This window comes from Condylura cristata, unplaced genomic scaffold, assembly GCF_000260355.1.
Source record: "Condylura cristata isolate star-nosed mole 26May11 unplaced genomic scaffold, ConCri1.0 scaffold00020, whole genome shotgun sequence".
NCBI classification, from domain to species: domain Eukaryota; kingdom Metazoa; phylum Chordata; class Mammalia; order Eulipotyphla; family Talpidae; genus Condylura; species Condylura cristata.
This window is the reverse complement of record NW_004567121.1, coordinates 4,640,574-4,664,738: the sequence shown is the minus strand read 5'-3', so window position 1 is coordinate 4,664,738 and position 24,165 is coordinate 4,640,574. Positions and strand designations below refer to the sequence as shown.

Here is a 24,165-nt window from a genome sequence, read left to right as displayed (position 1 = left end):
TAGAACCTTTTATTTACATATTCTTCTTTAAAGAGTGAATACTAACTAATGTGGCAAAAATACACTTTGTATCTTAATTTGACTTCATAGAAAAATGAAACCAATGATTTGCTATTTCTTATTAGGTTTCTGACAATGCTGAACTTGAACATTTCTGAGCTGTCATCTCAGAAATCACTGCTCACTGATTAGGAGATAACATGAGCCCCTTAGCAGACATATTTGTTCACTCTGAGATGAGTTTGTATAGTTTCTAGTGAGAAAATTAAGTGACAGTAACTTTTGATTTGCTTATGCCTGAAAGTGTTCCTTAGGAATTAATAGAAGCAAAAGGTAATTTCATCTACAGGCATTTGTTTTTCAAAATTTGTAGGGAGTACACACAGATAACCACCTTACAAAATTGTATTCATTTAACCCTTCGGTTTTTGTCATCATCATTAAGTGACCCGTGCTGGCAAAAATAAATATGGCTTGCTTTGAACAGAAATGACTAACTTTGTGTTACAAGGAATTCCTTTGTCATTTTAATTCCACTTGTTAATGTAATTTTTATGTTTTACCAAACAACCCACATTTATTAGATATTTATTTTGGACTCCAATGAATCGATAAAGCCATGGTTAAAAGGAAAGTCTGAGTATTTTTGATAGCCAGTACAGTCATATGCAGGTAACTGTAGTTTTCATTCTGCTTCTGGGTCATCAATAACACGGTCCCTTGAAAATGCCCTTGCAGGAGCTCAGAATAGAAACAGCATATAGTACCAGTGCTTGGTAATCACAGAAAGAGGGAAATGCCTGAGCTGGAGAGTCAGGCCCAGAAATTTAAGAGTTTTTATACAAGAGGTGTTTCATTTCTCTAACATTAGTGACATTGAATGGATCCTTCTGCTCTCTTGCTAGCATTCTATACTGAAAGCTTCACAGGCCAAACACACATGGACAGAAAAGAGACACCAAATGTTTGTAGAATAAAGTTATAATTGGTGGATGCTGTTTGGTCGGGGAGATATGCATTCCTAACTTTAGCAGAAAGCTCTTGCATGTTATGGAAAAGATGGCAATTTGAAACTTATGACACTGTGTTTAGTAAGTCCTCTATCACCAGCAAATGAATCTTAGCATCAGGGTGGTATCTTTCAAGATATTTACTATTTTTCAAACTCAAGGAGTTTTTTGGTTTTGATTTTCATCATAGTACCCTTCTGTATTTATAGGACAGTCCTATAAATGCAGTCATAAGTTCAAAACTGAAGAATTTGGTCACTAATCACATTTTACTTTTGACAAAATATTTGCTTTTATTTTTGGGAAAAGGTAATTCAATTCAATGTGTCAAGCAATTATAGAGATAATGATTGCTTTATTTTACACCTATGGCACTTACATGAATATGTCCTTTTAATAGTAATGGCATTGGTTTCCAATAAGATAGGGAATGTGTGATTTAGGAAAGTTTACAGAGGAAGTGACCTAAAGGGAACTTATATTTCTTGACTCTACTTTTGCAGCATGCTAGCTCTAGAGCAGGTATGACGTGTGAAGAATTTGCAGGCTAAAAGGAAGTATGAGGTAAAAATGACAGATAGTTAAGGGAGGTACAAATATAGCTTTAAGGGGTTCTGTAGGTACATTCCTTGTAAGAAAAACAAATCAATGACTAGGGATAATGTGATCTGAAACATTAAAAAAAATCTAACATGTGATCTCTGCTTCCAAGAAAGTTACATGAATTGAATAATTAGACTCCAGCATTTTGCTTTTCATTTGCCATTGCTTTCAGAGATTCCTAACTAAATTTAAAATTGGCCTTCCAGTCCTAGGAAAATTCCTTCACCATTATAATCCCTGTAGTACAAAAAAACATTCTCTGCTATTTTAAAAAATTGAGAATTTGTGAATTTCTTTGGCCTGATTTTATACTTCATATTCCTCATTCTTTCCTTACAACATCTGCACTCTATCTGCTGCCATGGCAAATTATTTGTTATAATTCTTTAGTCTTCAATAATAGGTAATTAGTGTAGAAAAATTCAGTGCAATTTGATGTGGATGTTAAAGAGCTCAAGGGAATTTCACAACTGATACACCTGCCTGTTGGCTGGTTTTTCCCAGCTCAGTTTTGTATTTAATGAAAAACATATTTTTGTTGTTATAGCTAAGTCTTTTATTCTTGAAGCCACTACTCATTAAGTGAGCCTTCTCTGGAGTACCACTTGCAAGGATGGTTACTGTTAGGTGAGAGACAAGGGACTTAGCAAATGAAGGACACATGCATTCTAGAACATTGGGTTCTAGGGCAGGGCACACTAAATCCTAAAATGATGAAGTGAATTGCTTTATTTGCTGTACACACAAAAAAAACAAAAATTACTGTTTTGTTCTTTTGATCCAGAATCCCCACATTGGGGGCTGCTAACCTAGTGGGGAAGATACAGATTTTTGTGGAAGCTAGCTTTGTGCTATCTTGGGGTTCCTTTTCATAAAAAAGAATAGGAAAATATTGTGCACTAGTAATTTTTACAGAATCATACAATATATTAACACATTTCTATGATTCCTGGTTGGGCTTGGAGGAGCCCCTGCTCAAGAGGTCTTGGAACCTAAGAATCATTAGCTTCAAGTGTAAGTCTTTGACCTGTGACATGCTATTTAATAATTTCAGATTGAAAAAGTGCTTCATATTAACCTCAAATTTTGTGGAATTTAAACATATATGATTGCTACAGTTAGTCACAAATGGCAAGGTCCATCTTTTTCAGAGTTGAATAGTATTCCATTGTCTATATTAACCATGTTTATCCATTCATCTGTCATTGGGCACTAAGGTTGTTTCCTTGGTTGTTGTATATAGTGCTGCAGTGAACCTAGCAGCACATATATCTCTCTGAAGTAGTGTTTATTTTTTATTTTTTATTTTTCAGATAGATAGCCGGGAATGGAATTATTAGCTCATGTGGCAGATCTATTTTTGATATTGTAAGAAACCCCCATAGTGCCTGGAAGAGTTTATATTCTGACCAGTAGTGTATATAGGTTTCTTTTCTCCATGTCTTCACCAGTGATTGTTTCTGGTCTTGATTTGGTTCATTTTCTTGGGTGTGAGGTGGTATCTCCTTGTTTCCATATGTATTTCACTGGTAATAAGTAATAATTAGTATTTTTGTTATGCCTGTTGACCCTCTGTATCTTTCTTTGGAGATACATTTGAAGAGGAATGACCATATACCTCCATATCATACACACTGTTAATTTTTTTTAAGTTGAAGCAACAAATTATAATTAAAGATGTACTTTATAAGCTAGGTGATAGAAGTAAAACAGAAACAGGGCAGTACATTAATAAAGCTATATATTTCCATTGAGGGAAAATAGAAGTCTCACCGGCTATGAAATTAATTTGTTTAGCATGTTACAGCTTCAGTAGTTTCTATATGCTGTTAATTTAATGAATAGTGATAATTTGAATCTGTTCTTACAGAGTATCTGATGGCTAGAAATAGAATGCATTTGAAAAGTTAAAAGGGAGGAAAGGAATCCTGTGGCTGGTGCCCTTATCTTAGTTATTGAGAAGGAAAGAGACAGCTGAATTTGAATATAAATTAATGGACTTTATCTTCAGAATTTTAATAGTTGTTAATTCATCCAGAAGAACACAGTAACCATTTTGGTCAACAGAATTTTATTAGTTAAAATAAGCAATTAAATCATTGATAAATCATAGCATTTTCAGGACAGGTGTTTAAAAAACACCATTTATACCATAAGTAAAAGCAAAAAGATAAAGCACCATGTTTCTCATAAAATAGCTTCCTAATAAAAACAATCAACTGATTTTTTTTTTAAGTTCACAGAAGACAAATGATGTAGGTTTCCTATTTCCTGTCACTCTTAGTTACCTTTGTATGAAAATGGATGTCTCCCTAATTAAAGTCTGTAGCAGCCTGTTGGACAAAACAGGCATCTGTGGAGCAATGTGTACATTACATATTCATGTCAATCTCCATTTCTTAATTACACTTGAGGTGTGTAACTTTTTTTTAATCGAAGTGTCTATGTGATTGAGCATTAGTGAAGTAGGCTGTGAGGTCGGCAGAGACTCAGTTTCTTCATCCTCCCCATCCTCATCTCCTCCTTTCCCTGTCACTCACTGCAGACAGAGGCCCTGTTCTGCAGGGCAGGGAGGCTTAGTGACAGCACAGATGGCTGAGCTCTGCACTTCCTCCTCTTCACACAATGCACATCCTCCCTTCTCTTGGCAAGGACTTGAGGAACTTGCACTGTGCAGACTTGGAAGAGGGAAGTCTTGCAGCTTTGATCTCAGATGCTGGATGAAAGCACTTGTTTTTCATATTATACCTTGGTCATTCTGAAGGTCATAATGAAGGCTGGCAAGTGGAAATATTTCCATATTTTGGGGCACTTTTATGTTTAGCCATTGGGGCCCTATATGGTAAGGCACTTAATCATTTAAAAATAACTTCACTTTCTATAACCTTTTATTGAAAAAATTGAAGAAAGCATATTAAAATGAATCCCAATGGAGAAAGGAACTGGAGTCTTTTTCCATCCTTTTATTCTTTGAGCTCATTAAAATTTATATTATAAAGTCAAGTTTTGTAGTTGTAAGGGTGGGAAACTACTCCTTATGATGGAGGCATTACAGGCAGGACCCAGAGGGAGGTTATTAGCAATCCACACTTTATTTTCCTTGTATATATTTTTTCTATTCTCATAAAACTTCTTCTCCCGGAAAACATCTGGACAGATTACGGGGCTGTTTTCCTTTAAAATGCAACCTTATGTGTATGTTGACTCCCAACCTGAGGCTGATCAAGAGTCAGAGGCCTCTGTATATGGAATCACTTCAAAAGATGAAGTGTAACCAGCATCTCTCCCTCCTGAAAATACGCCAGTGTCCCTTTATATGGCCCAGTGAGAAAAACTTCTTTTGTATTTCATTTTATATTGTTCAGGAGTCATGTGTAAGCTTTCAGATACACAGGTATACAAGCAAGACTAGAACACAGTGGGATAATCACAACTCTGCAGTCCAACCAGGACAAGGTTCGTATCCTGGCTTGGCCACTTGTTAGCCATGTAATCTGGAACAGGTTCTGTAGTTTAACTTCACTGGGCTTCAGTTTCCTTATGTATGAAGTAGATAAAATCATAATATATCGTGTGGAAAGGCAGAGTTACTGGGGGAATGAATAATATTCTTAACAGTGATAATAAACACACTGTAAATATTTGTCATATAGTAGAAATGCCTCAAATAAAAACAAACAATATTAAAATGGATATTGAAAGAGGGTGTGTGTGTGACAGAGAGAAATGAGAGTAGAAAGAAAAATGAAATTATGAAAGCTGTCTGTATATATTAGACTACCTAAAGTTTTGAAGATTGAAATTATACTGGATTAATATAACAAAGCATGATTGTCCCTTATTAAATATTTAACCCTCTTCTGAGATTTATTATCTCATTTGGGATTGAGTTTTCTTTCTTCCACTGTAATTTGGTTTTCAGAGCTCTCTTTGGTGGAGTATATTACATTTGAGCTTTGTTTCTTGTTAAATAAAATAAAAAATCAACAAGAATTGAACTGAGGAAAAAAATGTTAAAATTTTTAAGTAGTCAGCATTTAGAATGATGTATTGAAATAGATGTCTTTGAAGCCACAAAGTATTAAGTAGCTTGTTTAATTGGGCTGAAATGTGCAGTCACGTATCCACATGATTAATTGGTATTAGCAATACTTTTATAGTAGATGAAAGTGGTCTTCCCCTGCTGTGATTTACAAATTACCCTCAGTACTTATATATGCACCAAGCAGCCTGTTGACCATCCCTGGTCATTGTAGTTTTGGGTTTTGACCAAAGATCAGACTTTAGGACCAACAGAATCTTTCAGAAGTATATTGACCAGGGACTATTTCTCTGCAGTATGTGGGGGAGTGTGCTCTCCATAGCTAGACTGGCTGGGCTGGTCTTGAACTCCATGTGCTAGTCAGATGATGATGGGTCTCCATGGCTTTGTGACGTGGCACTGTGATTATATCTTTGCTAGTTTGCTGGGGCTGCTGTAACGAAGTATCACAAAATGATTGACTTACAACAACAGAAATATATTGTCTCCTGATTCTGGAAGTTAGAAGACTGTGGTTAAGGCGCTTGCAGTCTGGCTTCCTTTTAAGGACCAGAAGGGAGAATCTATCTTAGATCTTCTTCCTTGGCTAATCGAGAGGCATCTTCTCCCTGTGTCTGTCCCTTGTCTCCCTTCTGTTTGTCTGCTTATCCACATTTCTCTTTCTTAGTTTAGGACACATCCTAATGATATACTTTTAACTTGGTTGCCTTTATAAAGAACGTACCTCCGTTGGAAATTTAGACTTGTGAGGGACACATTCAATTTAACAGTGCTTATTGATACTTTGACTTTTTAATAAGGACTCAATACTGATTGGTTCATGGAAAACACTCAAATCTCTAATAATAATCACTCATTTTATTTAAGTAGCTGTTTGCTTTACCTTCTAATGGTAAATGGTTTGATAGGCACTAGATGGACTTCACTAGAATGTGAGTGTCACAAAAACAAGGACTTCTGTTGTTTTATGGCTTTGTGTGGTTGTTGTTCTAGCTGCTTTGCCTGTAGTTTGTGCTCAATAGATATTTGTTAGATTAGTTAAGTAACTTATGTATATGGATGAAAGAAGTCATTCCGGCCACCCAATGACCTTCTGTCCTTGGAGCCTCAGTGATTTCTGCCAAACCTTTTATGGGAAAAGAGGAGCCAAACACTTCCAACATATAATTTATAGCTGCTGTTACAAAGAGAAATGGGAACCATATTTACCAAAGTATGTAAACATAGCCCATGTAAAATAAACCATAGAGCTATACGCTGGCTTCAGAAACAAAATACAAGCATGCAATGGCTTTGACAAGGATGTCTGTGCTCTGCCTCTTTTTTTTTTTTTTTGTTCTGTTTGAGTTTCATGAGCAGAAGCCCTGGCTTGGGGGCATTGTGCTTTGTGCTTTGAGTGCCCTGCAAGCTGGTGCCCTCTCCCTGGCCACAGGATGTGTTTGTGCACTGTAGCAAAGGATGTGGCTGTGTGGAAGGTGATGGCGGAGAGAGGGTTGGAAAGGGAGAAACTGTATTTTAGAACTTTGTCATTTGAAATTAATTTTAATAGAATTAAAATAGCCAAGCATACCTGGAGTTCTCAGAGATACCCTTTGGTTCCCAGAATGTTTCTTGGCTCTTTTTCTCTCCATGTCATTTCATGCTTCATTGATTCTGTTTCTGTCAAGACTCCTATTTAAGTTATTTATGGTAATGCATTGTTTCATAATTTATGCAAGCATAATTCACATTTTTTCTCCAGAGCTCTGTTTGTTTTCTTACAGACATTTCCTTTAGAAATATTGCTGCTTATGTAGCATTTGGGACCACATAGCCATTGGCATGTTTTTAATCCCGAGTAACTGGTTGATTCCTTATCTGTTTAACAGAAAGCTAAGCAGTGGAAAGTAAAACAAATGTGCATTCAGCTATTTTTTTACAAATCTTGAAAACCAGTATACATCAGTCACTTTCTTCTCTAATTTTTACATTTCTTGAAACTTTTACAGAGAGTATTGATGACAGGAGTTTTCCTCCAAACTCTGTGGGATGTTTGACTCCTCTCTGTGACATTCTTAGCCATTTTCATTTTTTTCTACACTCAAACTCCATAGCTAAGAGGGAACTTACAGTTCCTGGGTTTATCTTCTGTAATATTGTGATTTATATGATTTATATTACAATATTAAGTCTATTTATACAATATTTGGCCTTAGTCCATAGTTTCTAGTTCACAGCTCTCAAAAGCTTTGTAATTGCCTGTGTAGTAAAGGTGTTTCCTGTGTGTCAATAAAATTAATTTTGAGGAAACACCTGAGAGCAGGGTGTTGGGTGGGTGGGTGGGTGGTGCTGGTTGCCAGGGAAACCAACTCAAAATACCTGATTTTCTGGGCGTGGAAAGTAGCTGGAGGTTGTTTAATAATAATGGCCAAAGAATGAATAAGTTGTGTCTTTGTCATGAAGCTTTTATAGACGCTTCCAAAAAGAAGGGCTTCAGAAAAGAAGGGCTTCAGAGAGTTTCTGGGTTGGTGAACACATGAATATTTGGGGAGAATGGCAGGACTGAAGAAGGCATGGAAGCTCTGTACCTTTTCTCCATACCTTGCCCTATGCTTTTCCATCTAGCTGTTTGAGTTTTGTCTTTTTAATGACTGGGTGCTAGTAAACCAGCTTTCTGAGTTCTGTAGCCATTCTAGCAAATAAATAGAACCTGAGTAACAGGATCCTAGGAACTTCTGATTTCTAACCCATCAGAAGCACAGGCAATAACCTGGGTGTGCAATTGGCCTCTAAAATGAAGGGCTGACTGGGGAGACTGAATACTTATGGGATTTAACACTACTTCACGGTAGAAAGTGTCAGAATTGTTTGTTGGTGTGGGAATGCCTTCACATACTCATTGGAACGAGTAGGCAATTCCTCCAGCTTATTGAATAACTTCTGTTAATTGGAGAAATTAAATTTTGTATCTTTTAATCTTTCTTTGTAATTATGATTATAAGGGTATTTCCATAGATAAACTAAAGACCTATATTTAACTTATCAAACTATATAGTAATTAGATAAAAAATTATTGATCTTGAATTTCTGATACAAGGTAAAGCTTTACTTATTTTTTAAAATAGGCAAATTATTTATCTTTCGCTTATAATTTCAGTAAGAAAAAAGGTAAGTATTCTATCTTGATGGGTTCATCATGTAGATATGGATCTTATAGTACAGTTTCTTATGGTCTTGGATACTTTAAATTCATACATCCTTTCCTTTCTCAGAATTAGCATAAAATTCTACCACTTTATGCATGGCTCAAAACGTCAGTTGAATTTCTTTATAATTTCTACAGTGTCAATGTGCATTATGATGACATATTGTTATTTACATTTTTCTGTCTGATTTCAAATATTTTGCAAGCGTATTGAAGACAGGAACCTATTCCCATTATCTTTTGAAACAATTTTCTACATAGAGTGCTGCTAAGTCTAGTCCTGAAACATTTTCTCCCTGCGTTCTGGATATTGAGTTAGAATATAGAAAGATAAACTACGTTAGCTGGTTAGAATAATGTTAGGTGGAACAATGATGAAATGAAAGAATAAAGATTAGAAGGAAGTTCAGTTGTATATAGTATGACCCAAGTTTTATACTCCATCTCTTTGCAGACCTCTTGCTATTTTCTAAGCATGTCATTCTCTTTCATACTTTCTCTTTTTGCTTATGTACAAAATACTGTATTTTCCTGGTACCTGCCAAATTCTTTCTTCAGGGCCAGTTCCTTCTGTAAAAATAATTTAGTATTAATGATATTTGAATATTTTTATATTTGTTTTCAATTTTATTCTTGTTATTTTTCTGTAAAATACTTTTTGTTTATATTTATAAGTTACACATTCCGTGAATATGAAAATGAAGAAAAAATGAAGTTTTAAAGTAAACTTAGATTCCACTATGCAGAAAAGAAACCACAGATAAAAGATGAAATTTGTTGCAGATAACATTACCTTTTCCCCTCATCTTTTGCTCTTTATATTTCTTTAATTTTATCAGATTTGAGCCTCTCTTGAACTATGATGTATTTTAATATGTTCCTCTTGTTAACTTCTTATAGATAATTTGCTTTTTATGCTTAAATACATAAAGCATTCTTTAAATTTCTGCATCTTAGCCAATATCTCAGTATTAAGTATTTCCTGAAACATGGAGAATCTCTCAAGATTAGTTCATTCTTCTAGTTCAGGGAATTAAATGTTTACATGTATTACTTTTGATTTCACTCTTAAAGCAACTATGCATGTATTGACTCATTTTGTCTTCCTTTCATATTAGTTCCTTTCCAGTTACTAAGCTTTTCTATATGTCATTGACTCAGTGACTGTTTCTTACAGTTTCATACATGATAGCACACTTTTTAAAAAATAGTACCAGTGATATACTTGTCATTCTATAAAATAATGTATATTAACTCATATTTTATTAATTACAAGAATATTGTCATAATTAAGGATTGTATTTTTCATGAAAAAGTTAGAAATTAGACTTTCACTATGCTGCTGTTAAAATTTTGCTTTTTCCTTTTAATGGGCATTTTCCAGTCCCAAAATCCTCAAAGAAAAGCATTTCTTCTATATATTGACTAGAGCATGGTGCTACTTTATGTGATAGATTCTAAAAACAGTGGCTTAGAAGAAAAACAAGAGTTGATTTTTCTTTCATTGTAAATCTTTTCATCATAAATCTGAATTATAATTCCTGTACTTAAAAAAGTTTCAACTTGCAAGGAGCACAAACCATTTTCTTTCATATCCAGGTCACCTGGTGATCTTAGCTTTAAAGCAGCCTGGGAAATACATCCAACCTTTAGACTGGGTCACCAGTTTTATTATTATGAAAGGAGACATGAGTGGGTATTGGGGAAAACAAGCCCTATTGTAGTAAGTGGTTGCTTGTTTAAGGGTTTAATCTCTCAAGATTTTCAATCTCCCATTGTCCAACTCTAATCTGTAATAGATGCTCTCTATATTTTTTTGCTGAATTGTTTTTGAATTAGCTGTCATAATTTTTGTACTTTTGAAAAATGATATCTATAATTCATAAAGTGCTTTAGAACATTATAGAAATTTTTGACAATCAGAAAATGTTATTCTATAACATTTATAATGTTATAATGTTATTCTAGCTTGATAATTATTCTTAAAATCAATTATAGCTAAAAAGTATACCAATTTGAATGCAGTAAGAATAAATAATAGCCAGAAATATAGGCTCTTCTTAATATGAAAATGTCTTCTGATAAGTGGACTCCTATCTAAATTCATGAGTTCTTTTATGACATTTGGGTTAAGCCTGAAATGGATTAATCTCTTTCTGATAAAGTTTCATAAGCTGTGATTTCTCTGGTGACCACATTTAATTAGATATTAAATAAACTGCTTATCTTTACACCAACAGGTCTTATGACTACATTTTTTTCCTGAGCTGTATTTCACAGATTAAGAGCTATCAAAAGCAAAAAACAAACCATAATATCTCCAGATTAGAAATTAAAGCATGCCTTTAAATTTTTTGAATGAAAAAATTTTAAGCTTAAATTTAAAGAACAAAGATAGATAAGATAGTTTAAAAATATTTACTTGGCTTTTCCAAGTAATGCTATTTCCCCTAGAAGTTGACTAGGCTTCTTTTAACTGGAAAAATGTACAAAAGCTGAAACATTTTGTAATAAGGTTTTAATTAAAAACTTGATTTTTTTTTTTAATACTGTATATCCCAGTAAGATTCTCCCACTTCAATATAATGACATTCTGACTGGGCACCACCACCACCCCTCCCTACGAAGGGCTAGAATGGAAGGGGAAGACTAGCAGGCCTTGTAAATGTTGAACAGCAAAGGTTAATTTAATCTGCTGTTTCAGCAAATGAGGCACTGCTGAGATGAGTCTGGATACACCAACTGACCTTTTGTGCATAGCAGAGTAAAATTTCTAAAGAGTGCAGTACCAAGATCCAAAACAAAAGGAAACGCAACAGCATGCATAAAGTTTGTTAAGGCTCTATTTTTCTTCTCAGCATTATTTTATTTTCCTGTGAAATTTTTAAAAGTGACTCTTTTGCTCCGCAGATATTTCTTTCACTTCTTCAGATTGGAAATGAAATGATTTTTACCTTTTTTCCTGTTAATTCCTTTTCCTTACAGAGCTAAACTTCAAGAATATATGGGGATGAGTGAGATAGGTGACTAGGCTAACTCGTTCTGAGGAAAAAAAGCACTTAAAATTTAATTGTACTGCAGGTAAACACAAAAGGTCGATAATGGGTTTATTTACAGAAGGAGAAAGGAAAAGGAACAACACAGGGAAAGAGAGAGAGAGATATAAGGTAACTAGAACATCCTACCAGCTCAACTGACTTGAAACTCCAGTAACACACTGATAGCCACCAGCCTCACGGTCCCAAAAGCGCCATTGCCCTAAGAGAGGGAGCCATTGGGCGAGGGCGAGCCCTTGAAATGGTCCCCTGTTTATCCCCCAAAGTCCCAGAATGCCTGCTTAGCCCCCACCCTTGGGTCCTCCTAGTTCTCTCCTTGTTACTGCTTTTATAAAGGTTGGATTCAGTTGGGGTTATTGAAGTTCCTAGATCAGGTTTCTTACATGCTTCTCAGATTGGTATCTTCCGGACCTTGGTAATTAAACAACATTCAAACTACCATTTCCTTTCCCAACTGCTTTCTGGGTGTTTTCATTCTAATAACTTAAACTCAGATTGACTATATTCTTACTGGAACTTGACATCCTGGAATCATCTTAAACTATTCTTTTTCCAGACCATGTCTTCTTGATAACTCTTTGAAAATCTCATATTCTTCCAAACCTTAGTGCAACTTGAACTATTTCTCTTTCATACTAGCTTTTCCGTGTTCATCTAGTCAGCTTCACTCTGGTAAAATCTGTGCAGCACTATCTCAGTTTCACATCTTTTCCAAACCAAACCATTCCCTACTAATAGGCAAGCTCCCCATTCCCTGCAGGATAGAGAACAAGCCCTTTATGGTCAAATGTAAGTTGTTTAAAGATCATTTAACTTATAAAACTGTTTAAAAAATTTAAATTATAGCAAAAAATACTTAGCATATAATTTACCATCTTAACAATTTTAAGTGAACTGTTCAGTAGTGTTGTGTAAGGTTGTTGTACAACAGATTTCTTAAAATTTTTGAGGGCTTTTGTTCCTCCACCACTGAAGAGAATTGTAACTCCTGTTTGTCTAACACAGATTCTCAGGTAACTTATGCTGAAGTGTTTAAGGACTTCATAAAGCCAGGCAGTTGAAGCATTATATGCAACTAAGTGGCAGCTATTAGGATATTCCTTGTGCACAGTTATGATCATGCTGCTCTTTCTCCCTTTCACTGACACCTGCTACATTAGCAAGAACTGTGTCTCACTCTTCTTAGGCACTTGGGAGTTATTTGTTGAGTGACTATGAATGATAAGACCATTGTTAATATAGGATGTTGTGCTTCTTGACTCCTAAGACATATAGGCTAACTCCATGATGTTCCAATGAAACACAATTCAGCTACATCAAGAAAATATAGGGGTATTGTTAATACTTTGCTAGCAATTAAAACTAAGATGTGATGACAACAAAATTCTTTGCTAATATTTAATGATCTTATGCAAATAAATTATTTTATTTGTGTTCCCAAATGTCTTAGAAACAAGTAAGTGGAAGAAAGCGTTGTATTTTTAACCTTATAATATGGTAGCATTAAAACATAGTTTTGCTTAAAATCTGCAGATAGAAAGGGTTCCCAGGATTCTTTCCAGACCTGAGCCTCTGACTTTTTCTTTTTGAAGTCTTTATTGGACTAATTGCAACCGTGACTAATTAGCTACAAGATTTTGGTCAATTATCTTAACTATGTCCACACATACTTTGATTCCTTTATATTATGTACCAATAACCAATAATAAGAGTAAAATAAATAACATTGCTGGACTCAACACTGTATTTCTGTTCTGGATAATGTAAAAAGAGTGCCTTCAAGGTCACAAAAAATCCTGAAAGTGACAGTATAAAAAAAGTAACATGTCCATAAAGCTGATTCATTAATGTTGCATTTTATATGTTAAGTACTTGCGTTCTGGATCTTTGTGTTTTCACTATACCCGTTTTCCCAGAGACACTTTACCTGTTCCAAAGAGTTCATATCATTCATATGATTACAATGTGTGTGTCTAGTCTGAACTTTTCTTCTAATTTGAAAAAGGCATATTTCTGGGTTTGTTTTGTTTTGATATGCTCAGATGGACGTTTTTGTGTATATCTGATACTTAAATGATTAGCACTGATCTTATAGAGCAGACTTCTGTTCTGAAAATCTGTTAATTAAAGAAGAACCTTCTGGGTAACTAATCAAAAAACTTTGAAATAATTCTTATTTCCTGTGTTTCTGTCATTCTACCTTTACTCTATTATTTCCTTTTAAATTTGTCTAAGAGTTTCTCTTGAGTGGTATTCTTTATTCCTGTTGTTTCATCATCCTTGGAATTCTTGCCATTAATATTTTACAAGCTTAATTCAACACCTATATCACCACCAGACATGTACTGCTAAAAATACTTTTTCTAATGAAAAGTAAAAATGAGAAGATAAATTTGATCATATTATATTCTGCTCCAAGAGCTCCTTTTATTCCCCCACTTTTTTAGAGTCTTTTTCTTATCCTCTTATATGTGTTCTGCAGAACATTAGTTTTGAGGGATGTCAGTGCTTCTGTTAAAATGGTGTTCAAATTAAACTGGTTTTTATTGCCTAATTTCTTAGCTTTGTGGTATTTATGAATATCTGGAAGGAGGCGATAAGACTAACACTTTCCAAACTTGACCACAAAATACATTTTTTTTTTGCAAAGTGACTTCTGAAATTAGTATTCTAACGTAAAATATACTAATTTGGAAGATGAAAAAATTCTAGATACTTGGATCTGTATCTAGCATAAGGGGCTCTTGATAAAATCCCACCCACCCACCACCATATATTGACTGCCTATCCATCCATCCATCCTGTTTTGTTTTCATTCACATCTCATAGTTACCTCTTTTATTAATCTGAGACACCCTAACCAGATTGGCACCCTGTTTTACTAAGCTTTCTATTTTGGGCATTGAATACAGTTCTTAACATTGGGTGTTTACCAAATTAATGTTGAATTAAATGAAAACGTCTTTATAAAATCTCAACAAGTTTCATAATGCTTTATAAACAAACATCCTATGTTTTGGATTATTATTATTCAATAATAAGTAATATACTTAATAGCTTATCCTGGGCCCTCCCTGGTGGCGCAGTGGGTTAAAGCACTGCAGTAAGAAGCTTAAGCCAATTCTGCATGAGTTCGATCCCCACCTGCCCTGGAGGAGATCCACATGGCTAGGCAGACCTCTCCTGACCCGACCGCTGCTCCCCTCAGGAGTGTACTTCGTCGATCTGCATGTTCTGCTCCCCACTCTATCTCTGGTGAATCCTCTCACCCTCCGCCTCTCTGGCCTGTACCCCAGTTCTGTATGAATAAATAAATAAATCTTTAAAAAATAAAAATAAAAAATAGCTTATCCTGTCAGAATTCTGGCTGGACTTCTTTGATACCAGAGAAAACATTGATACCAGAGAAAACATTCTTTTTTAAGTGTGGGTAGTAGAAGAGTAAACTCATGGATTAAAACTTCCTTAGGGATGGCAGATGATCTGTAGAGAAGTCTACATTTGATGAATAGGAATTTGAAATAATACAATTTCTCTTAGGATTTAATTATAGTTTCCTTAATTCTGGCAACAAAAGAGTTCTTTAAAACATGTCATAGGCTAGTAAACAAAAGTCTAAGTAACATTGCTTATTCCAGCTAATATTGAGAATATGTTAAAATTAGCCCTGCATAACCAGGATAATGTTAGATTGACACACCAGCTCCAGGTATGTCCACCTATTTGTGGAACATTGTATGGGAAAGGGAAACCTGATATTGAGCTATTTCAATTCATTCAACACACAGACTTCTGGAGGGTTTCACTGAAGGCACAAGTTTTCTAGGGCTTTCACTTACATATGTCTTCCCCAAATAGATAATTACAGACTATGAACATTTTCTGTGTCCCTTCCTTTTGGGGTTTACTACTTTAACATTATTTACTGTGTAGAATCAAGCTATCAGAAGAGAATTCAGCCTTTGTGACAGTGTTGAAATAGATTAGCAAATAGAAAAGAGAGGTCAGAGAGACCATCCTTTTAGGGCTAAAAAAACTCTTTATGCCTTTGACCCCTAGTTCATGCACTGATGGTTACCATTTGAGAATGCAGCTGGGAAGCCACTTAAAACAGAGTGTGTGATTATGTCTATAAAGATCAGTTTGTTTGTTCAGCAAAGACTTAACTGGAATGAGTATATAGGAAACACTACCCTTATCATTGACAACCATTACTTGTTTCGTCAATTTGTTCTTCAGGTATTCTAGTGCCTTATTACTTATCTACAGTGTTTTTACAACTTTAAAAAGTATAATTCTGAATAAAAACTCTACCATGATTTAACCTACCATTTGAACACTGTTGAGTTACATGTCGAATATTTTGGTGGAGGTAGTATTTTAAATACTCACACTCTTAGAAAATAGTTTGGTCAACTTGAGTAGGCTTTATCTTGCATTATCTACCCTTTTTATTAACACACATCTGCATATTGTTACAAGGATTATTGTTCCCTAGGTAAAAACAGCATAGCAATGTGCCATTTAAAAAATGTGCTTAGAAGCATATTTGTTGAAAATAACATGTTGAAACTGCTTCTTTGCTTTACTTTATTACAATGATAATGAAACACACAATAAAAATTTACATTCACACCTTTTGGGAGGATAATCAATTTAATATATTAGGCAAGAAACTATCTTAGAATATTATGCTATTAATTTAAGCTAAAACATTTAGCCATTTTAGTCATTAAAAATATGATTTGATGAATATTGTTACTAAGGATGTGATTATATAACCGTATAGGGGAGTTAGTGACTGCTTAAGTGATTGAGTCAGTTGAAGAGGTTGTACTTAAAGTTAGTAATAAGCAGGTGCCTATGGTTGGCATTGAGGATAGTCACATGTAGTCTGTGCCTTGCCTATCTTTTCAATTTATTTTTTAACTTCTTTGGAAATTCAATTTATTCATAGAAAGGTGACTCTGAATAGACAGCTCAAATTTTAAATTGAACACATCTGTGTAGCCATCGCCCAGAGTAAAAAGGGAACAACCCCAGCCCACTCCCAGAATTCTACTACCCACCTGAGGGTGACCACTGTCAACTGCTTCGAAAAGCAGAATTACATGAGCTCATTTTTATACTTTGTTATTAATTTCTTTTGTTCAGAATTTTGTTTGTGAGATTAATCTACATTGTGTGAAGTGTAGATTTCTCATTGCAGTGGAATGACATTTCATTAATTTGTCCTTATGTATCCGTTTTTTTTATTATAATTTTACCTTTTCATTACTTTTATTTCTCTGATTTAACTGCACACCAATTTACCTTTAAAAGGTCAAATGCTATTCCTTTTACTGCATGTGCCATGCAATCTTTTAAAACATGGATAAATGAGGCAGCCATAAATTTAGCAAATTTTATGAGTAAAAGAAACTGGTAGCACATTTTCATTATTTGAAAGAGGTCATGTCCATGGCAGTCCATTGCAATTCTGAATATGTAAAAAGAAAGTGAATTTGGTAGAATGCCAAAATAAATTTAGTTGCAAGATGATGACAGAAATATAGTTGTACTTAGGGCTTGAGCATTGCCTTGTACTTTATCATTGACTGGATTTTTTTCAGAGGATATTTTAAAGCAAGAAAGGTAAATTTAGTTTGGTTACTCTGTACAAAATTTCCAGTATGGAAATGCCTCACATCTGTGTATTTGTTTTGCTACAGACACAACCAGCAAGAGTTTAGTGATGAAATCTGTTCTTAATTATGAGAGCAGCTGTTGGAGTGGTAGCCATTTTTTTTTTCCTCCTGATGTGAAGTTGCCTGATTTACTCATTTTTGCCTGCATTTTTCAGGATTGCTAGTGCAGAAAAGGGCCCCTTTGTGAGAGGTTGCAATTTGTTTTCTGTATGAAAGCCAGTGCAAATGGACTAAATCTGCACAGCAGGGTGGTTTTATCTGTCCTTCTCTTGCACTGCAAGCTGTCCTACCTCTGCTCAGCACCAGAGACCTATAAAACCACCCAACAAATGAGGAGGCTGTTAAGTGTTCTGGCAAGAATCTCAGGCAGCAAGCAGCTCATGTGAATTAACTAGGTCCTTCTGATGGGGTGGGGGGTGGCAGAATTGGAAGAATACAGAACTGAAACAGATGGTATTAACGTACTATTTTGTTTTTAGTTTTGTAGATTTATTAACATACCTCTCTCCATTTCTATTCTGATATTTTTACATCTACAGTGTGATAGCATATTTATGACCTTGTAGGTTACCAAAACAAAGCAAAAAAATACTTAGGTGACTTTCCAGGTTCTTTCTTTCTTTTTTTTTTTTTTTAAAGATTTTATTTGTGCATACAGAACTGGGTTACAGGCCAGAGGTTCAGGGGCGGTGAGAGGCAGAGACAGAGCGGGGAACAGAACAGGCAGATCAATGAAGTACACTGCTGAGGGGAGCAGTGGGCGGCTCAGGAGAGGTCTGCCACGCCATGTGGTCACGTCCGGGGCAGGCGGGAATCGAACTCATGAGGAAGCGGCTTTAGATTCTCAGTGCTGTGCTTTAACCCGCTGCGCCACCAGGGAGGGCCTCCAGGTTATTTCTTAAGCAGTCTTTACCACATCACTGAAAAGGAACTATGTTTTCTCTAGATCTTTCACAACATTAAAATAAAAACTTTGGATGAAGTGGACAGAAAGCTGAGTGAAGAACATCTATTGTCATCAAAGTTTTACTTAGGGCTTAATTTAAAGCTTCTTAGATTGCCTTTTTGTATCTGGAAATCAATGAATTGTTTTGTTGAAAGTGATTGATACTCATATCAATCTTAAATTCATGTGTATTGTTCAATTGTCCACTTTCCATATTATTTCAAACCTAGCCACAATACCCTTAACTCTTGAAGCTTGATGTTTTTAATATTAAAGGAAACCTACATTACATTGTAAAATTGAAAAATAAAAGAAAAAACCAAAAGTGCGAAACAAGCTTTCACAAAGTGGAAGGAACGTTTATATTTTATTTTGGCTTATTTTATGTAAAAGAGGAAAGAACATTTCTTTCTCATGCTTGAAAGCTAGGGTTTTATAAGCTTTGTGAAGTGGATTTCTTCTGAAATTAGTGAAATTAAAACTAATGTTGTTTAGATTAATTTTTCTGCTCTGCTGGCATTTTCTGGAGCCATGTAGTAACTATTGCAAAACCTTTGGAGTACTCAGTACTATAAACCTTCTGAAAACTGTTTGTTTGGTAGCATTATTCTCTTTCTTATTTTAATTAAATGCAGACCAATCATCTGAATAATGCAGCCTATTAAATCCTCTTTTTCTCAAAAAATTCTGGGGAAAGGGAACTTCCCTCACCTGAGTCATCCAGAAATTATGTTTTTGTTTTGTGGCCTTATTGAAGTCAATAGAAAGCTCTGGTCCTATGGCCCCTTAGTCTCTCCCCTCAGCTGGCAACACAACCTTCTTGAAGGTCAAGTCACTGCCTGGTTAGCAGAGATGTTCTGAAGCATTTGATGCTGTTTCAGGATATAGCACTGACATTCACAGTGAAAGTAATAACATAGACATTTCAAATAATTCACAAGTGAGCCACAAAAAATGAATTGTGGCATCTTGATCAAGCTGTGTGGGGGTCTTCCTTTACATAATGGTTGAAAGTTGTAAACCATTCAAGCCAGAATGGACAAGATAAAGGAGTTGGCTCCCTTCAGTCCTGCTTCCTCTGTCATTGGGCCAAGATGATGACTGATAGCTTGTTCAAGGAACACTGAATTTATCTCACACTGTACTAAATTCTTCTGATTAAGCCTGTTTCCAATCTCTCATGGTTTCTAGTCTCTTATGGTTAATTTCTAATCAATCACAGACACATGAGTCATTTTTTTAAGGAGCCGAGATTTGTAGATTATCCCAGGTATGCCTGATTCTGTACTCGAGGTATAAATTAGTACTTAGATTCTGTAACAAAGATTATGTCCTTGCCCCTCAGGGACAGTACCTTTATGTGGCAATTACCTGACTAATTCTAGGCGAATATACCTAACTCTTAAACTCCTGAATAGACTCGGTTTTCTGCACTGCACTGTTGAACCCTTCTTTGCCTTTAATTAGGATTTTTTTCTGTTCTCTCTGATTTTCTACATTGTTTTCGATCTTCTTCCTCTTCTTGATTGTCTTGTTTTCAGTTTCATTTTGAGTGAAATGCTCCATGTTTATAGTTTTTTTGTTTGTTTTTTTTGTTTTTTTTTTTTTGCAAAATTCTAGTAAATTTAATATCCTGGCTTCACAGTGTGAAGGAAGTTGAAACATCAGACTCTGAGAGTCATAAGGATTATTTCTAGTCATTAACATAGCAAAATGAGATTCAGAAATTCAAGTAACTCAGTGTCTGTGGTTTCACAGCTGTATTGCATTTTTCTATTAAGTTTATGTTCTTCTGGTTTAGTTACCTTAGAACTCCACATTGAATTCTAGAGGATGGTGGTTTGGTCCTCAGTGGCTTTGCTTGCTTGTATGTGACTCCTTTGGCTTGAGGAAGAGTATTGTCTAGAGACAGTACCTTCGGGCTTTGCTGTGTCATCTCATGAAGAGTAAAGAAAGCAATGAAAATTTAGTGACTGGTCTAAAGATAGTTGTCAATTGAAGACTTTTGTTTTCTTCAAAGTGGTTTTAGATTTTATTCAGGACATAAAATGTGTCTGATTTCTGTGGATGGAGTGATTTCTAATGTCACCTTGACATTCAGGTGAAAATGACACAGATATGTTCCATATGGGTTTTTTAGATTAATTCCAGATTTAAAGGTAAATGACACACTGGGGAAGATGGGGGAATTTCAGTCTATTAATATCCATAAAGGAAGGGCTCTTAATTATGAATTAGAAAATAAAACCCAGTGCTCAGAAGAAAATCGGCAAAAGCCTTAAGTAGGCAGTTTACAAAAGGAGATATCCATTGTCCAAAAAAAAAAAAAAAAAAGGGGGTGGGGGGGACAGTGACAAAAAACTGAGCATAAAGGGGTATGCAAAAGAAAACATGAATCTTGTATCACCTATCAAATTAGCTAAAAGTTAAAGAACTGGAAAAAAAAGTTAAAGAACTGGGGTACAGGTCAGAGGTGCAGGGGTGGTGAGAGGATTTACCAGAGAGAGAGTGGGGAGCAGAACAGGCAGATTGACTAGGTATATTGCTGAGGGGAGCAGTGGGTGGGTCAGGAGAGGTCTGCTGCGCCATGTGGGTCACCTCCTGGGCGGGATCGAACTCATGCAGAAGTGAGTTTAGCTTCTTAGTGCTGTGCTTTAACCTGCTGTGCCACCAGGGAGGGTCCTTTTTATAATTTTAAATTTAGCTTTTTTGAGAGACAAGTTGGAGTATGAGTAAATAAATTTAAAATATTTCTTATAAGAAGGTATGCTGTAGTTTCATTTAGCTTATCAAAATTGAGAAAAGATTCTGATCTCCATATGACAAAATACAATTCTGAGGAGAATGTAATGTCATAGGTATATCTTTATTATATGTCAACTGAAAAATTAATATATACAACTAATACAGATGGTTATCTTAATTTTATAAACACATAGTCTACTATCAGAGATGATTTTGAATGGTGGCAGTGGGGACTATTAAATCTTTTCACTCTTTTCCCATTTATTTTTACAATGAACATGGCTTACTTTGAGCAACAGAAACAAATCTTTTATTTATGAATAACTGTAACTTGAAGTTCCCTTAGATTGACTACAGAAGCATGTTCTGATAATAAATATTTTGTTTAAATAAAATACAGTGACTGAAAAACTCTTTTATTTTTATAGCATTGATCTGGATAAAAGAAAATTGATACAGATAATAGGTGTCTAGAGAGTACTAAATAAGAAAAAAATACCTGGCCCTGTGCTTAAGGTCAGCAAACCTGGTATTAATGGAATCAGGAAAATAAAAGCAATTGCCATAAATCAAATTCTTTCACAGAGTGTGTCTATTATGCTTTTGAAATCTAGAAATTGCCACATATTTGAGAAAGAAAAATCATTGCCTTTCTCTGTGTCCTTCTAGCACAGTTGTTTCTGAGATGTGCCCTGTCACTAATTGACACCTCATGCACATTCATGCCAGAGCGTCATTATATCTGCAGTTAGAAGAAAGAAAACATTGACATTGTGTCTGTTAGGGATTATCTTGTGTCTTCTGTGGTGGCATAAGGGCCAAGTATGCCAGACAGCCCTTGAGGCTCAAATGAGATTGCAGAACAGCAGGGGAAGGCAAACAGCACAATATTTATTTCCATAAGTGACATTACGACTATGAATGTGGAACTCAAAATCCTCTATTAACTTAAGTCAAGCAATAATTGAGGTTGAATAGCATGCTGTAACAATAATGGGCCTATAAACCCATGAACATTATCATGAGTTTCTACATTAAAAAAAAATTGACCAGAAACTTATATTTAAGGAAGGGCACATGACAATGGAAAGAAGTGTAGTCAAAAACCAGGGAGAGTGAGCAAATAAGGATAGCTAGAGCAGTGTTTGTTTGTTTGTCTGCATTGTACTTTATGGAATTCAAACTCTTGGTGAGATTCAGAGTTGAAATAGTAGATTTTCAGCAAGAAAGAAAATGTTTGAAACAGATTGTAGAACTAAGGAATGATTTTTTTTAAAGGAAATAACAGACAAAGAAAAAAAATTAAAAAGGACTTTTTCTCTTTGTGCACTGTGAATGGTCCGTTTTCATGACTTATAAAAACTTCCCTGAATCCAGATATTCAGACTCAAGGTTAGAGCCATAGCTGTCTTAGCTTGTGCTCAGCACTCTTGCTCCTTTCTACAAAAACTCTTGTAGTTCTCTTACTGAAATCAACTAGTTCTCCAGCACTGATTTATCCCCTGAGGAAATGGAGTCCAATTCCCCTTAAACCTGTATTGAACACCTAGTGTGTGCAAAAAGCCTTGCAGCATTTCAGGGGATATAAGGACAACTTCTTCCCATTCCTCAACTTTGAGGGAAGTTGGAGAAGACAATAAATGAATGAATGAAATATTTCCTTTAATACCCTTCCAGATGTGGACTCAGTTCAGATCATATTCATTCCCTCCCTGCATTCAACTTCTCCACTTAATCAGAGGGTCCTTTTTTAAGCAATCTTTCTGCTGCCCAGTCTTGCTCATATAAACTGTGTTTCTTCTCTAAGAGGTGGGTGATGTCTCCATTCATTCAGTTATGTCCACCTTTTTTATTTGTCAAGTTAGTTACTCAACTTGTGTTCTCATAGATAAATCAGTGTTACTTCCACTTTCATATTATCACTGATGCTGTCACTATTTTGTTGACTAATCAGCGTATTTTTAGCCTTTTAAAAATTTGAGGTAATGTTGGTTTACCACACTGTATATGATTAAGGGATATAATAGCTCTTCAAATGCATGTTGCCACAGACACCACTGGAGTACCAGTTGTACCCCACTGGGGTCCTTTGGGTCCCTTTCTCCTTTTGCTCTCCACCCCTCACTCTCAGCCTCACCTTCTCATAGCCTCAATTCTGCAGTCAGATTTCTATAGTTTCTTTTAGCTTAGTTTTGTCTGTTTCCTTTTTTTTTTTTTTTAAGATTTACTTATTTATGCATACAGAATTGGGGTACAGGCCAGAGGTGCAGGGTCAGTGAGAGGATTCACCAGAGACAGAGTGGGGAGCAGAACAGGCAAATGGATGAAGTACACTGCTGAGGGGAGCAGCGGGCAGTCAAGAGAGGTCTGCCACGCCATGTGGTTTCCTCTGGGGCAGGCGGGAATCGAACTCATGCGGAAGTGGCTTTAGCTTCTCAGTGCAGTGCTTTAACCCGTTGTGCCACCAGGAAGGGCCAATATTTGCTTTATTTCTTTAAATATTAACGCCATTGATAGTTTTGGTAGTTATCTCATTGAATCTGTATACTGCTCTGGGTAACATGGCCATCTTAAAAATGTTAATATCTCCAATCCATGAATAGGAAGTATCTTTCCATTTCTTTGTGTTGTAACTACTTTTTTTAATGTCATATAATTTTCATTGAATAGGTCTTTCATGTCTTTAGTGAAGTCTGTTCTAGTTATTTTTTTTAAAGATTTATTTATTTATTCATATAGAATTGGGGTACAGGCCAGAGATGCAGAGGGTGAGAGGCTTCACCAGAGACAGAGTGGGGAGCAGAACAAGCAGATCGACGAAGTACACTGCTGAGGGGAGCAGCGGGCGGGTCAGGAGAGGTCTGCCACGCCATGTGGTCACCTCTGGGGCAG

General features: G+C 35.5%; 1 protein-coding gene across 1 annotated transcript in view; it reads left to right on the top strand.

The window, feature by feature from the left end:
* AFF3 (AF4/FMR2 family, member 3) overlaps positions 1–24,165 on the top strand; it is a 368,430-nt gene that overhangs the window by 6,204 nt on the left and 338,061 nt on the right. The window lies entirely within an intron of this gene.